Genomic DNA, 16,576 nt, shown 5'->3' with positions numbered 1-16,576 from the left:
GAATTATGAATACAGAACATCTAATCTCATTGGGTTTGGAATTCAATTTCTGGCTCCACATCACAATCGGAGCAGATGTTATATGAGTTTCATAGGTGGGTGAAAGAAGTAGACTTCAGCAGTGATTCACTAAATTGTAATCTTATTTTTCAAGAAAACTGTTGCAAATGCCATTCTGAAGCATGCCCACTCTCACACACAAAACTATGTGCTATGTGTACATAATGTAATGGTTTACCCTACTTGCATTGCATTCCTACATGGCATTCCTTTCACACACTAAAGTTCCTGCATTTTGTTTTAATTTTTTGCTCTTCCAGAAGATGGTGTTTTTCATCACTAACTATGCTGACATCTCTGATTGGGATGGTGGGGGGAGGAATGCATTTTAAAGTGTTATGTGTAAAGCTGAAAGTATTTCCTGTTATTTGGGAGCTCTCCTATGCCCCTTTTCTTTCCCTTAGGCTGCCTAACTGTAGCCCAGACATTAATTTCATATGGCTTTATTTGACTGATCACCTTAAGTAGTTAGTCTTTGTTTACTGGTATTCTCTGAATACCAGATGTACACAAATCTATCAACCTTACCTTAATTTGATGCCGTTCATCCCTCTAGTAGGTTATTTCAGGAATATATAGAAAAGACTAAGGAGAAGAAATGGAAATTGTGAAATCTTGGTGTGAGGCCAACAGACATCTAGCTAGCTGTTAGACTGGTAAAAAAGCAGTTTCTACTGTCAGAATCAGCATTACTCAGACAGTTGCAGCAGTTCTCAAGCCTATTGGATTTGTCTGCAACGAGAGATTTGTTGTGGATTTTTAACAAGGCTCCTGTGTGTGTGCCATGCTTAGTAAATATTAGCCTTCAGGGTATTTTTCAGTCACACTGAACGGACTGTTAGTTTCCCCAAACTGCAAAGTGCAGAAAATTCATTTCCCCAATTTTTGTTGCCATTGAGATTGCATCACAGCTTTCACCACGCAGAAGCAAAATAAAATCATGAAAAAGGTCATATTTAAAAAGTTGCAGAGCAGTCTGGAAAAGAAAGAAACCTGTAACTTTCTAAAATCCAGCCTTTTAAAATTGGCACAAAAAGCATTAAAAGTTGCATTGCTAAAGCCACAGAAATGTCAGTTTTCCTTCCCTTGATTCTTCTGCAACATTATAAATGCCAAACTATAATATTAAATTATTCCAAAAAATTGGCTTTTTCTGTTTGTTTCAAACATCAGACCCAAATTTTCAGACATAATATACAATGCCATATTGTCTTAAGACAGCATTGATAAGAAACTACACTTTATCTGAAGTTTTTATACACACATACTGTAATATGCTGCTAAGAAAACAAAAAAATTACGTTAGAGAGTCTCAATAGTTTCTCATTTTAGTCTATGTTCCATAATGTTTTGATAGTCAGTGAAGTTTAATATTGAAATATTTCTTGGGCCCCTGTGGACTGTTGTAGGTTTCTATGGATAATTTTTATGACCTAATTTCAAAGAAATAAGAACACTAGATGAAGCGTTAACATTTGTATATGGTTTGTAAAAACAAAAGGTTTCTTGGGATACCATGGGTGTGCTAAATGCAGCACTTTGTGAACAAATTCAAAGTTTACAGCACTCTAGTGATTTTTTTCCCCTGCAACAGAGAACTGGCCAGTGTTATAAAATACCATATATCAGTCATACTGAAAGTTGGGAATTGTAAGGTGTACTGTCTTCTGATCTCTCGGATATAATTCCATTGAAATAATAATATTGTAATAGTATGAGGAAAGAGGTTTTTATTATGGCTCTCAGACATGTTTTAGTTTAACTGATATTGAAGCAGTGAGTAGAACGGTATTCACACACTGTATGTGTATTTACAATATACAGTTTATATACGAGCTATTATGTGTTTTCTGCTGGAGGCTAGTCTTGTAAAATAATAGTCTAGAATAGCTTTCATGGTCCATGTGTTGTCCATTTGCCTGTCAGTAATAGTTTTGACAGAAAAAAAAACAGGGGGTTTGAGTGACTGCTGGTCTGTCTTAAGGTATGGTAATGAGGCAAATTAGAAGAGATGAGAGCTGAACTGGGTATGTGACGGCAATTATCCATGAAACTTTTGTGTCATGCTTTATGTGTATCAGATCTCTCTTTTTCTATTTTTGGCATTTGCTGATGACAAAGAAAGAATGGTAATATTTCAAGAGATATGTATTTTTAAAAAGTGAAGTGAAGCACTAAGGTAGAGGACAATTTAAATGAGAACATCTCATCATTAAACTGTACAACGTAACAAGGATTTTGTAGTTCTGCAGGAAACATTCTTGCTCGTGTTATTCTCATCAGTAGAATTTACATAAATTAAAATGAAATGCATTTTATAGTAATGATCCTAAACATACAACTATATTTTCTTCTTTGTTAAGTGTACACTGTTTTGTTTACTCCTTTTATGTTAAGAGTGGTCATGGCAAGTCAGTTATTCAGCATACTTGAAAGGAAAGTACATAAGAAATATGAAAGGACAGTGAAAAGGGTCTTCGTTTTAAATGAACAAGGAAGCTGTGAATTTCTAGTTTCTGTTTCAGCGGGTTAGTAAATCTAATTTTGACACCACATCTAACACCAAACCAATGAAAAGTGATTAGAAAAGAAGCATTAAATGCAGCAAATGAAAACCAGGTGTCACAAATCTTGATGAATCTGTGTGTATAATCCACAAAGAAAGAAAGTGAGAAATGAAACATGCACATTAAGGAGACCCTAACCAGGCTCAATTGCTATGCCATCTTGAAGACCGCTACTATCTTCACATATCTTTTATGTCATTGGGAATAAGTGGCATATTGTATCATCCATACACTCTAGAGTCACTAAGATTTATACTAAAAGGGGGTGCATAGATCTAATTCATTTTTTAAAGAAAGAATAACATTAAAGAATAATTATGCAAGAAGAGGAGATAGTTTATTTTGGGAAATGTGAAATTTACAAGTGCACTAAGACAATTCAATAATGATCTGGGTTTCTTTAAAAAAAATTAACTATCCTTATAATGTTATATACTCACCATGAGCCAAATTCTTCCCTTTGTTACATTCAGGCAGCCCTGCTGTAGTCACTTAAAATACTCATGTAAAGGGACATGTAATAATGTATAATACTTATTGCCCAATATATTTTCTGTTGAGTACCAAATCTTTTTTGCAATAAGGACACATGAATCATATGACAACAGGTTACCCATTTATTTAAAATATCTCCTCCTCCATTGTTTTTTGTGTTATAAAAGTAGTGAAACTATGTTATTTCCCACACACAATGCTAGCAAAGACTGCAGCCTACATCTGAAATTCAACCATAAAATATTGGGCTACATAGATTTACAGTAAACTATCTTAAGTTTTGTTCCTGTTTAAATTATCTAGTCTTATATCAGAAACTGAAGTAAAACATAAAAGGCCAAACCTGCTCTGTTAAATCTGTGTAACCTTATTTATTTCTAGTGATGATATAGAAATTGCATGGAGGATCTCAGGCATTTGAATGATGGTCAGCACTGTTTGTTCCACAGAAATTGGAGGTTCCCTAACTGTAGTGGCTCAAGGAATGCCCCACAAAACAGTCCAAACCACATAGCTGGAAACAATAGGTTCCTGCAGATTCTTAGTCTAACTAAATCTAACTAATTCTTAGTCTAATTAATTAAAGTCAGTGGAAAGATTACCCATTAGCTTCAGGAGTCGTCAGATGCCACCCCCACCTCCCTTCTCTACAATCATTTACACTGGCTTCCACCTCAAGTTTGGAGAAGTAGAAGATCATTGGCCACAAACCTCCATAGCCTGAACACTACAGTGGTCCCTGCAGGATCAATACATGTCACAAAGGTGGTACTTCCATCCTTTACAACAGTAGAGAAGATTTACATACATTCCAGTGTCTTTCACTGAACTATTCTAGGCAATCACTGCAATTTTCATAATTACAAACAGGTGGGAAGATTTAAACTATTTAAATGGAAAACAATCTGGTAGAGTTTACTGTCTTTCAAATCAGCTTGGTTAGGCAAAAACTGGTGCTACTTGTTCCCCCTCCCATAGGTTCCTCTCACAATTATATCTCAGTGTTACATTCTGCGGTTTTAGGTACTACTGTATATTAATATATGGTATGTAATACAGACATATCACTATCATTACTCTATGTGTTATCAGAAAGAGAGCTCAAGATAGCTCAGCCCGGAGCAGGAACTATGCATCATATTTGGATATATTTTACCATATTTTCCCTCCAGTAGATAGTGGTGCTATATAAACACATTAGCCAGTTCATTACTATACCACAAATGCTGCAGTAGGTATCTAAAGTACTCACAGTGGAATGGGTTACTAATGAAATGTCATTTCCTAGCCTTAGTTGGTTTGTGTTGCAACCTTAATGATATTTAAACTTTAAAGAAAATTTCCAAAGTGGTGCACAGGGATTTAGCCACGCGATTTCCATTAACATTAATCGAACTCATGTGGCTAATTCCCACCACACTAAAAACATACCTTTTGGTTGATTGTGCATGCCATGCATGTGTGTGAGCGTTTGTGTGTGTGTGTAAGAAAGAAAGTGCATGAACAATAAACTGAAGAGCATGGGTTTTTTATTTTAAGTGAATTTACTCTTCTTCATATATTTAAAAAATGTAGAACATTGAATACTGAAATCCTTTATTCACAGTAGCACAGTAATAAAATCAATGACAGCACAAGCTTCCCTGCTCTGATGAACAAATGCACCTCTTTCTGATGTGGTGGGACCGCCTGAAGATGTGAGGGAGGAAGAGGTTCTTATCCACTTAAATGCTGTGTAGTCTTTTTTTTGCCAGCCCTTTATATTGGAGTGAATTTTAAAAGTAAGAATGAAAGAGTTAGTTTGGCTAAAATAAGACTTCATCTCAACCTTCATCCAAAATGCAAACCATGCCTCTCCGGAGATTCACTAATGTTTGGATAACTTTGAAATATGAATATATTGTCTGATTTTTGCATATTCTGTATGCTCCATTTCCTGGTTGTTACTGGAAGAGAAGTGCCAAATTTCAGTGAGTGAAGCTGTTTTCACCATACTACCAACCCCAAAGGAAGCCTAGAGTACCCAAAAACTTGTGATCGCTTGTTCAAGGGCTTCCCTGCCCAGTTTTACAGATTCATGAGGTTTGGCTTGTTCAGACCCAGTTTGGCCGTGCATTCAAACCTTGGGGTGCTTTTCTCATTGGAAATGTAGCCTTCTGAGATTTGCCCTTACTGATTCTCAGAGATGATCATTGGGAGGATGGGGTTTAGTTTCAGAGTCCCTCATCTCTTACGGAATGAGAGCGAAGCTATATGCATAGGCCTTGTGCTCCATCCCTCTACACGGGGTGAATTTTACTCCCTGAGAATTAAAAACAGTTGCATAGATTGTCCCAGTAGCAAAGTAGAGAAGAATTGGGCTTCTATGTAGGGAACCTGGGTTTAGAAATACTTTCACTACTCCCTGGATCAATGGAGCTCAGCTATTCACAAGAAGATTAAGGCTATGGGTTGCAGTCCCACAACTACGCCTTCTGCTGGCTACTTCTGAGCTGCTGTGGAGAAAAGATTGAAGTGTGGGCTATGGCTTAAGAAATAGCATTACATTTATAAGCTATGCCATAACTCCCCCCTGAGTCTACTTTGAAGTGAGTCTCAAAGGAAAAAATATTAAGTTTTCTTGAAAGATCTAACTCGGAATGATAAACGTTGGCTGACTGGAAAACAGGAATAACAAGACCATTTTTCATTATTTTCACTTAATGGATTTCAAAATAGTTACCTCATAAAATAAATAGTTTAAGTTTCCATATTACCTTGCCTTTAATCCATGTATGTAATGCAAATAAATGAATAAAGAATTTTCATATCCTCCAAAGTTTACACTGATTCCACCACATAAAGATTTAATAATCTCAGTTAGCAATGACGACCCAGTGGTGATTTGGTTTACCACACAAACAGCAGTCTTACAAAGGTGAAGTTTTGTCCCTTCAGCTGAGCATGATACATACACTTAATCAAACCAGACCCTAGCAGCAATTTTCTTCATTTTTGTTTTAGACTCAGTTCTGCAAAAGCTTATGTGCATACTTAACTTTATGCATGTGACTCGTCCCGTTAAAATCAATGAGATTACTCACACGTTTAAAATTCAACATGGGCATAACTTTTGTTGCAGAAGTGCCTTACTGTACAAGTTCGTTTTTTAATCTCTGCTTGGTCACATTAAAGTGGTTTCTGTTACTTCATCTCCTATTTTAAAACAATAGTTTTAGAAACGTCCTGTGTCCGTGATTGGCAAAACAAGGAGAAAAGGTATAACTCCTTGAAAATTGCATTGCTGCAAGTGAAGTTGAAAATGAAGCTTGGGGAGAACCAAACAAAAACAGTTTAAATTGCTAAATGCACAAGACAAGGTAGGTTGGTGGGTGGGTGCGAGGAACATACAATTAAAGTAACACTTGTTTCTTGGCATTGATAAATAAACTTACTTTTGCAGTTGTATAAAAATCTCCTCTCTTTGTGTAAATGTGATCACTCTCCATGATCTATTTGAATATATTTGCGTCTGAAAACATCTGAGCGATCCCATCACTCCCTTTTCAAAGCCATATGAAGCTTGCAATGCAGGATAATTAAAACAAATCTTGAGTAAACTGTTTCAGGGAGATAGAAGTTTGATGGTTGGATATCTCAAAAATTGTAACCAGATGTTCTGCAGAAGCCATAATAGTTTAAAGATCATGAGTGCTTTTTTTTTTTGTATGAAGCAAAAATATTCTAATTGAAGTTGTCAGCAGGAGTGAGACTAATATGCCTGAATCTGATTAAATAATAGTTTATTTTACATTCAGTGTGGCCTAAAATTGGCTGAGACCAAATTGGGAAAGTTTTTCTCTTGAAGACTTTTTATTTAAATAAAGTGAAAATAAACCTAGTTAATGTTAGCCATTTTCTTTAATATTGCCAACTATTGTCTATCAGCTTCTTCATTTCATTTGAACACTGTAGCTGACCATAGCATCCATATTTCCTTCCTCTTCTCTGATTGATTGATTGACTGAAGAAATGGAAAAAAGTGAGATGGGCAGTGAAGTATATCATTTAATAGTTTATTAGAATTCTTACTGAAATCTGGCAACAATTTAAAATACAACACAAGTGTGTCCTCTCCCCTTATCCCCACCTGCTTCATTATGGAAAGCACAGAAATTCATGGAAAACATATTAATGGTTTTTGTGCATAATGAAAGCAGTTGTATGTTTCAAAGGTGCCAGAACATCCAGTGATCTACATCTAATATGTAGCAGCTTTCCTGACAATTTGTCATTCCATACAGAATAGCAGAGTGACACGTAAATGCAGGAAAAACAGTGGGTAAGGCTCCAGTGTAGACTGATGAATACTAAGCTTTCTTTTCTAATTCTCCATGATTGGGTAAATTAAAATAATGAGATCTGTTAAAGCCAGATTCTGACACTTTTACCCCAGTTCAGTGGTATCTTATTCCACTGTGGTCCCATTTACTTCAAATGGGACTGCGTCTGGTGCTATTCAGCATGAGTAAGGATATACTCCTCTGGCCCTGAGTGAATGGCCATCATTAAAAGCTAACAGGCAGAGCAGTTCTTCCCCCTTTCCTCATTTTTCAACTGATTTGATCTCTTGTTATTAATAAAACTGTGTCCCTAGCTTCTGTTTGCCCTGGGAATGGGCAACAGGGGATGGATCACATAATGATTACGTGTTCTGTACATTCCCTCTGGGGCACCTGGTATTGGCCATAGTTGGAACGGGATACTGGGCTAGATAGACCTTTAGTCTGACCCAGTATGGCTGTTCTTATCCTGGATTGAAAAGAGGACAGTGCGTTGTGAAGGAGTATGAAATACTAAATTGCATAATGTGTGTGTCTGTGTGTGCACGCACGTTATAAAAGTTCTACTTTAATGCTTCAAAATTGGGCCACAGATTTTTTTTTAAATTGAACCTGACTTAAAGATGACATATTCAAATTTGTGAAATTGCCTGTTCTCTGCAATCTGCCAGTAATTAACACGCAAGACCAAGTTTTTAGGTAGAAAGCAATATTCTGTAAGAAAGCTACAAGACTGTTTCATAACAAGATCATTAATCATTTAACAGTTCTAGTAAAAATGAGACTCTCAATGGATTTAAGCTGTAATATGTACGACAATATTGAAGAAACATTTAATATTACAAATACGGAATAAAGAGGGAATGTTTGTCCCTTAGTTTCAAAGCAGTAGGGCATAAATCATGGAATTACATAGACTATGTAGGGTTGAATTTTTTTTTTCCCTACAAACTTTGGGCCAAATTGTGCCTTCACTTCATGCAAATACACCAAAATCAATGGGATTACATTGGGTATAAAATAGGGCAGAATTTGCCTCTTTGTTAGGCAAAGGAAGTTAGAGTTGAATTAGACCCAAAACAAAACTCTGTTGAACATACAGCAAAGAAACTTTGTTTAACTTTGCTTCTACTGTCCAGTATTTTCTGAACATTGCCCATTAGTTCAGGAGTGCTCGTGACAAAAGAAGGCAGGCACAAAATATCCCTAGAGGCCAATGTCAGGCATTAATCTGAAGTATAACCCCTCAGAGAGTTAACATATCTCATCTGTACAAGTGACTTGATTTTAAAATGATCTTTTCCCATCAAAAACCCATTTCTGCCGCATGCTTTCATATGTCAATAGATAGGGGGTTATTCACAAGAGCAACAGTGCTGTGTGTGCACCATGCCCTGGCTGACTGAGCCAGGCGACAAGGATGCTTGCCACTGATAGGTGGTGTTGGCCTTCACAAAACCCTGTTTGCTGGGTGGAGCATTTGTCACAATGTGAACCTTGTAGTGGCTCCCATGCCCTTCATACCCTTCTGCCAATTTTATTACAAGATAATAATATAGTTCTAAGTTTTCATAGCCAAGCCTATTTCTACCTTACTGGCCACAAGGTGTGAAAGCCTATTCCGCAGCATAGACAGCAATACATGTTTCTTTTGTACCACTTCTAGAGAACAGAGCTTTTCCCTGTTCAGTCCCTGAAAGAAGATATTTGGCAAAGATTTGCAGAGTTTGGAGAGGGTGGGGGTGTTTGGTTTGGTTTCCCCCAAGGAGAAAATTCTGAGCTTATTGATTAAATATCAGACTTGCAGTTTGTAAATATATTCCTGTCCTCAGTACCTCTTCTGTCAGCCAAGATGATTTTACCAGGTAATAAATATACAAAGAGAGTGAGAGAAATTTGACATTTATTGCTAAAGAAAATTGAATCAAATTTAAAAGAAAATTCTTAAGAGGATCAGAGCCATGGCTTCACCAGAATGTAGCCTTTTATTGAGAAGTTCCATCCATTTTGCCCACACATTAGTCGCATGGGAAGTTGAAAGACTAACATTTTAATTTCAAACTGGTATTTCTGAGCCTTCTGATAATAGCAATGGTCAGGCTGCAGGGTGACGTCATATCATTTGTGGCACCAGTAGTTTGGGAGCTCAGTGTACAGAACTGGAAGCCACAAAAATGTTGTACACAAACCAAAGCAGCATAGTCTAGTGAACTGATCAGGGGACAGGACCTAGGAGTTCATTTTGATTTCTAATCTCTGCTCTGCCACTGGCCTTAGGTAAATTATATAAATCTCTGCACATTTGCTTCTCCAGTTATAAAATGGATGCAATAATATTTACCTACCATGAAGATTATGCTGATGAATTGCTGTTCTCATTTGCTTTAGCAAGGTCACTGAATGCATTTACAATACATTGCTGCCCAGGCAACTTCATTTAGGCAGCCTTAGTGGTACCTCAGAAAGAGTGTAGGGTAAATTAGCTCTGACGATGGAAGAAGGTCCCACCTCGGTGCTGGTTTTCACTAATATTACCTTCCCATCCCTTGTGTTTTCCCCAAATAAAGCCTGATTACTCTGACACTATGCAGGTAAATTTCACCCTATATGTCAATGGAAAAAGCACTCTCGGTTTCTTACATTTGGCTCCCATACTGCTGATGTCAAACTGATGCCATTTTACAGAATGGTGACTGCTGCCAGCAATAGACTCACAATGCCAACTGGAATTAAAAACAATCATTTCAGTGCAGTTCAGGCTATATGCGGTAAGAAGGGACTCTAACTATGAAACTACTGCCTTGAGCAAGTTAAGAGGGTGCCCCTTTCTTTTAATGTTAAAGGAAAAGTAGCAATTAGACCAGAGACACTGGAAACATATTAGTCTGAAAATAAAATAAAAATAATTGAGCTGTAGCTATATTCTCATGTGTTTGTGTGTATATGTTTGTGTATAAAAAGACACTGAACACGTTATACACAAATCTATAGCACGGCAACAGGAAGAGGAACCTCAAATTATTACTTGGATATGTTATCAAAATAAATGTTCTCCTTTACTATGCTGTAGGTCTGTCCCAATTTTTTTTGCTCTGAATTATGTTCCTGAACAAATGATTCAAGGTGAGTCAAGCCAATTTAGAAAATAATCACAAACACTGCTACCTCGACAGGACCAAACTTGATGGAGAATCTAGGGATTTTCCCTCCTAATACTAACCACCAGAATTTTGCTTTTGTGGTTTTTGCACAGATCTAATAACGCTAAGATTTCATGATAAACTATCAATTTTTGTATAGTGTCCTATACTACGTCACAGATTTTTAAAAGTCTTTAGTTAATAGTCTGTGACTCAGTATTGAACTAACACCTTTACTGAATACATCATAAGAACATAAGAACGGCCGTACCGGGTCAGACCAAAGGTCCATCTAGCCCAGTATCTGTCTACCGACAGTGGCCAATGCTAGGTGCCCCAGAGGGAGTGAACCCAACAGGCAATGATCAAGTGATCTCCTGCCATCCATCTCCATGCTCTGACAAACAGAGGCTAGGGACACCATTCCTTATCCATCCTGGCTAATAGCCATTTATGGACTTAACCACCATGAATTTATCCAGTTCTCTTTTAAACGCTGCTATAGTCCTAGCCTTCACAACCTCCTCAGGTAAGGAGTTCCACAAGTTGACTGTGCGCTGCGTGAAGAAGAGCTTCCTTTTATTTGTTTTAAACCTGCTGCCTATTAATTTCATTTGGTGACCCCTAGTTCTTGTATAATGGGAATAAGTAAATAACTTTTCCTTATCCACTTTCTCCACATCCTATCAGACTGAAGGTCTGTATACCTGTATTGGCCTCAAACTCCCAACACATCCTGTGTCATGAATAGAACTTGCTCTCTTCACTTGTTCCAAAATCCTGGACTGTTAAAAGGAAGGGATGTTGGAAGTGCTCAAGAAGAAATGTCTCCATAATGGGAGGGAAATTGTTCTTTTTCCTTCTCTTCTTTGTATTTATAAGTAAAACCACAGAATACCCTAAATTAATTCTTCAACAAAACAATATGCATTTAAATCTTAATATGAACTAGGGGACATACCCTATAATTGTTGTAGACCTTCTAGCTGATGTTTTATTAATCTTTTCTTAACCATTCCCAATATATTTCCTTTTGATTGTAGAGAATAGGGAAGGCCTTTTGTAAATAATTTATCATCTGTACATATTCTATAGTGGAAATGGTTTTGAACCCTGATAAGTTTCTATTTTAATAACATTATCCTATCAATAGGATTTTTATGGATCTTATTTTTAAAGCCAAATACATAAACAAATACAAAGAAGGAAAAACCTCTATATCTGATCCAAAACCATCACATATTAAAGAAAGTTTAAGTTAAAAAGGGAAGAGTTTATCCATTTAAAGGTGGAATAGGTATAAAAATATAAAATATAAAAATTATCCCTAAATCTATTAATTTCTTAATGTAAGATCATGGGACCTAGGAAAGATGCTTAGGCTAGATCTAACCACTTAGGTTTGGTGCCATATTGTCTTTTTATCTCTGGAAGTACACCTCTACCCCGATATAACGCTATTCTCGGAAGCCAAAAAATCTTACCGCGTTATAGGTGAAACCGCGTTATATCGAACTTGCTTTGATCTGCTGGAGTGCGCATACCCCCCCCCCCAGAGCGCTGCTTTACCGCGTTATATCCGAATGCATGTTGTATCGGGTCATGTTATATTGGGGTAGAGGTATAGTTGAGATGGATTGGATCAGATGAAAAGGATCAGGTCACTATTAAAAGGCCATCATTTTCCAATATGTACTACACTGTGATATCTGGGATACCACAGGTCCTCCCTAAGCTTACAATAGGAAATAACTATGGTCATTGTTTCATATTGATTGGTACATGTTGTTTTTTTAATGGAAACCACTGTAGCAATATTACATGACAAGGCTTGCAATAAAGGCCTGATCCAAAGCTAGATGAAATCAATGGGCAGACTCCCACTGATTTCAATGGGATGTGGATCTGAACCTAATACCAATATGCCTCAAGGAGATTGAGAGTCATCAGACTGAAGGGGTATTTCCTTTAACTCCTCAAGAAGTGCATATAGTGTAACTGCCCTGTGTGAAGTGTTTTGGTGTTGGTTTTAAGAAATTAAATGTTTTAACATTAAAGATACCAGGAAAGATTTTTCAAGTGTCAGGCAAATTACTCCCACTGATCTGCAATAGCAGTCAGGCATCTCCCTGCCCTTTGTGCCTTTTTAAAATTTCCCCCACTGCCCTAAAGAGTGTCTACAAATTGAATCAAGGATAAGGATACACTTTTAGAAAATCATTTCAAAAAGTAAAATTGTAAATATTTTCAGATTTAATTGACAGACTTTGGGTAACATTGTCAAAACACCTAAGTGAATCAGGAGGTTAAGTCCCATCTACAGTCAATGGCACTGAGGATTCTAAGTCACTTAGAAGCTTTTGAAAATGTTACCCCTTAAGAGCTTTTCCATCTCTGGTTTTGGAAGCTGGTGACTGAAATCTGCAAGTGAGCGTTCTTACTCTCAAAACCTGCCTATTAGGGGGAGCAGTGCTTTGTGATCCATTCTCTATTAACAGAGATCCAATGGGCTTTAATAAGGTCAGGGAATGTTTTTTAAATGCCCGTGTTTTAAAAAAAGAAAAAACATATCTTGCCCATCTGGTGTCCGTTTCTGTGGAAGTGGGAACCTGACACCAGTAGGTGAGATGCAGGAACTCCCGCAGCTTCAAGCTTGAAACTCTCATTGTAGCATGAACTGATTGCAGGATTGTGTCTCTCAGTAACTACCGCATTAGCTAAGCTCTGCAAATGTCTGCTGGCTGCTACTGCTGCTCTTCAAAAGTAAGGGATATTAAAAAAAAATATGGACATATCGTTCCTACACTTTTATTGGTTCATTTGACCAATGCAATTATTTCATGAGATAAATGAAGAGTCTTTCCCTGTGTATTTTTGTCCACATTTCAAATATTGGTGCCTAATTTAGGCGCCTAACTCCACACTGGGACATCTAAATAAATGGTTCAACTGACAAAGCTCTGCACCTCAGGAAATGTGTCCATTTATATAAGTGCCTAATTACAGATTTACAGTCCCCACTTTAAACACCCAAGGTTGAACATTTTGATCTACCACTAAAGAAATTAAAATGTAGGAACCATTTCCAACTTTTGTGATGTCTCCTTTAATATGTCTAGGACTGGTACTGAAGATAATTTATACAGTTGTTGCTTGAAAATAAATCACTGTTGTATTTGTTGTATTACACTCTTTCTGATGGTATTTTTAAAATTTTGCTAACTAATATAAAGGATGTCAAGTATCAGAGAAGTAGCCGTGTTAGTCTAGACTAGTCTTTAAGGTGCCACAGGACTCTTTGTTGCTTTTTAATATAAAGGATGTAAATCTCATCTGGAGATTTTTCTTAGTATGCTTATGCTGCAGCAGCCACAAAACATAAGGAATCACACAAGAAGCAGTAATCTGTGTGAACTAATGCCTGATTTTAGGCAGTAATTCAGAAATTTAATAGAGCATGATTCCTTTTCAGCAAATCATTAGTGGGGAGAAGTTTATAGTCAGTATTTGAGGTGAGAGACAGAGCACACACGCACACACATGCTCTCTCTCTCTTGCTTTCACTTTCTGTCACACATACACACACAGTGATTATCTATTCTATCCTAATATATTATACGCAATATTTTGCATATGAAATATTATTAATCCTAAAATTAATTACTTCTAATTTCCATTGGTCCTTAAATATTAATTTAAAAACAGCTGCAGTGCTCTGTTCGATCTGATTTTGAAATGTGTGAAAAAGACTAGTCAGTAGCACATAGTTATTTTTATAACAGTTACTGAGCTACTGATAAAATCTGTTCTGCTGCGAATATATTAAAGGTGATGGAGAGACTGATAGAGGCTCCTAGGTAGTTCTGCTACGGTGTACTCTGATGAAGAAAAAACAGATCACAAATTAAACAGGACCTTAGTACTTCTGAGTGCACCCTGGCAGAGACAATACATTATCTTGAGTTGATATGTGCATGGTGGGGAGAAAAATAGAACTAAGCTTTAGGAAAACAAAGACAATCAGTGCTTTCTTCTTGAGCAGCTGCAGCCAGTTCCACTAATGGAAGTGCAAGAGCAGAAACTGGCAGCACAAGGTATGTGTTCGTTTTTACAGATGGCAATGCAGACAAGTTGGTAATTGAAAAGGAAGTCATGTACGTGAGCTAGTTGATGGGGGACAGCTTATTACAGTACTTTCCTGTGTAATTGACTCAGTGAGTTACTGAAGAAGGATTTTTTCCCCCTTGTGAATAGGTTTCAGTCATTACAAAATGATATCGTTATTGTTAAGAAAATTCAGGATTCTGGCATAAAATTTTTAATAGTGTTATTAAAACTTTTAAAAATAGAAATTAGATTTACCTGCATGGAGCACTGAATCAAACTCAATCAATGGCAAAACTCTGCCTCAGCAGGCCTATACCGTATTTTAGTAGCTGTAGCTTAGTGCCCTCACTAGGAGTTAAGGCTGCTCAACAGCTTGCAGGATCAGGCCCCCAAAAGCTTTTCAAAAATAGTTACAATGGCAGTTTTAAGAAACCGCTCTTGTTTAAAACAATGCTTCATCAGTTAATCATTTAACTCATTGTAAACTATGCTAATAAATGTCTCCAATTGAAAGTACTTCTAATAGCTTATCAGTGCACTGTACACACACATAATTAATAAGAAAATAGCCTCAGTGCCAAAGAATTTACAATCCGCACAAATGTCTCCATAGTTTTTATGTCAGTCCTCACAGTATTATGTTGGGGGATGATATGAAATTACAGTTATTCCTCTGTAATTTGCATTGCTGGGAAGAGACACTGCATGCTCCAGAATGTCGCAGGTTAGTGCTTAAATGCAATAAGGAAAAGGTAATCCATCACAGAACGTATTATTATGATTCTGTATGCAATCACATAGCTCTGTATAGCTCTTAACCAATAATTAAATAATGATCAGTTCCGGTCTGTGGCACTTAGAATGTAACGGCTGGGCATCAGCATCTTCCTGAGTAAAGACGAAGATTAAATATCATTTGGCAGGGTAAGACAGTAAAGAAAGGGTGGGGAATTGGGAATGGATGAAGGATACAACAAATGTGCTTACTGTTACTTACATATCTGCTTTGTGTGTTTGTTTATTTTCTTCTTGATTTGACTGGTGAGTGTTCTCTAGTTGTACCAGTAATGAAATCTTAGTATTGTAGACTATTCCAGCACACTTTTGTTACTGTTGTTGTTTTAACGGAGAGGTTTTATTTATTTGTTTTTGCACTAGTGAAAGGTACTGTATCTTTAAAGACATCTTACAAAATATGTTACCAGCCCAGGTACTCGCTTTCTTTTATGATGCTATAAAAAACTGAAATGTATTTTACTTGCACATCAAAATATTTATTTCCCCAGGGGAATGGGAGAGTAGAATTTTCAAAGGCTGCTCTGATATTAATGTTTATTTTTTTTAAAAAAAAGATCTGATCTTTCTATACTTCTGCTGATTTTTGCTTTTCCCTAAGAATTGATTCCTGTACTTAATAGTTGTCAATGCAGAGTGTGTTGTCAGAAGTTGAAAGATATTGTCACATCAAGCCATCAAAAATTCCACTAAACTTTTAGTTTGAATTATGCATGTAATATTAACCTCTCTCCTAGCATTCCTTTCCTTTTCCCCTCTCCACCACACATTTTCAAAATAAGTAATTCCTAATGTTGTACCTGAGACTAGCTATTTTATATTTGAGTAGTTTTGGTTTGGCACGTTGACATGACTTCAGGAGACAATTGGTATCTCCTAATTAAAGTTGAAAACAATTTCCATTTTAACTCCCTTTTTAGATTTGTATCTTTTTGAAAAATCAAACTCGGGGGCTGAAATTTTCTGGTCTATTCTTGAAGGTGATTCTTTTGCGTTATGAAGACACAGAAAAAAAACTTTACTTTTTTAACTTGTAAACATGGCTATAGCAACTAAAATTTGAAAATTTGCATATGGACAGAACCCTTGA

At 36.7% G+C, this 16,576-nt stretch overlaps 1 protein-coding gene across 5 annotated transcripts in view; it reads left to right on the top strand.

The window, feature by feature from the left end:
* TRPS1 (transcriptional repressor GATA binding 1) overlaps nucleotides 1-16,576 on the top strand; it is a 326,956-nt gene that overhangs the window by 291,986 nt on the left and 18,394 nt on the right. The gene's annotated exons all lie outside the window — the stretch shown is intronic.

The sequence above is a fragment of the Mauremys reevesii genome, linkage group 2 (genome assembly GCF_016161935.1).
Source record: "Mauremys reevesii isolate NIE-2019 linkage group 2, ASM1616193v1, whole genome shotgun sequence".
NCBI classification, from domain to species: domain Eukaryota; kingdom Metazoa; phylum Chordata; order Testudines; family Geoemydidae; genus Mauremys; species Mauremys reevesii.
This window is presented reverse-complemented; position numbering and strand designations above follow the sequence as displayed.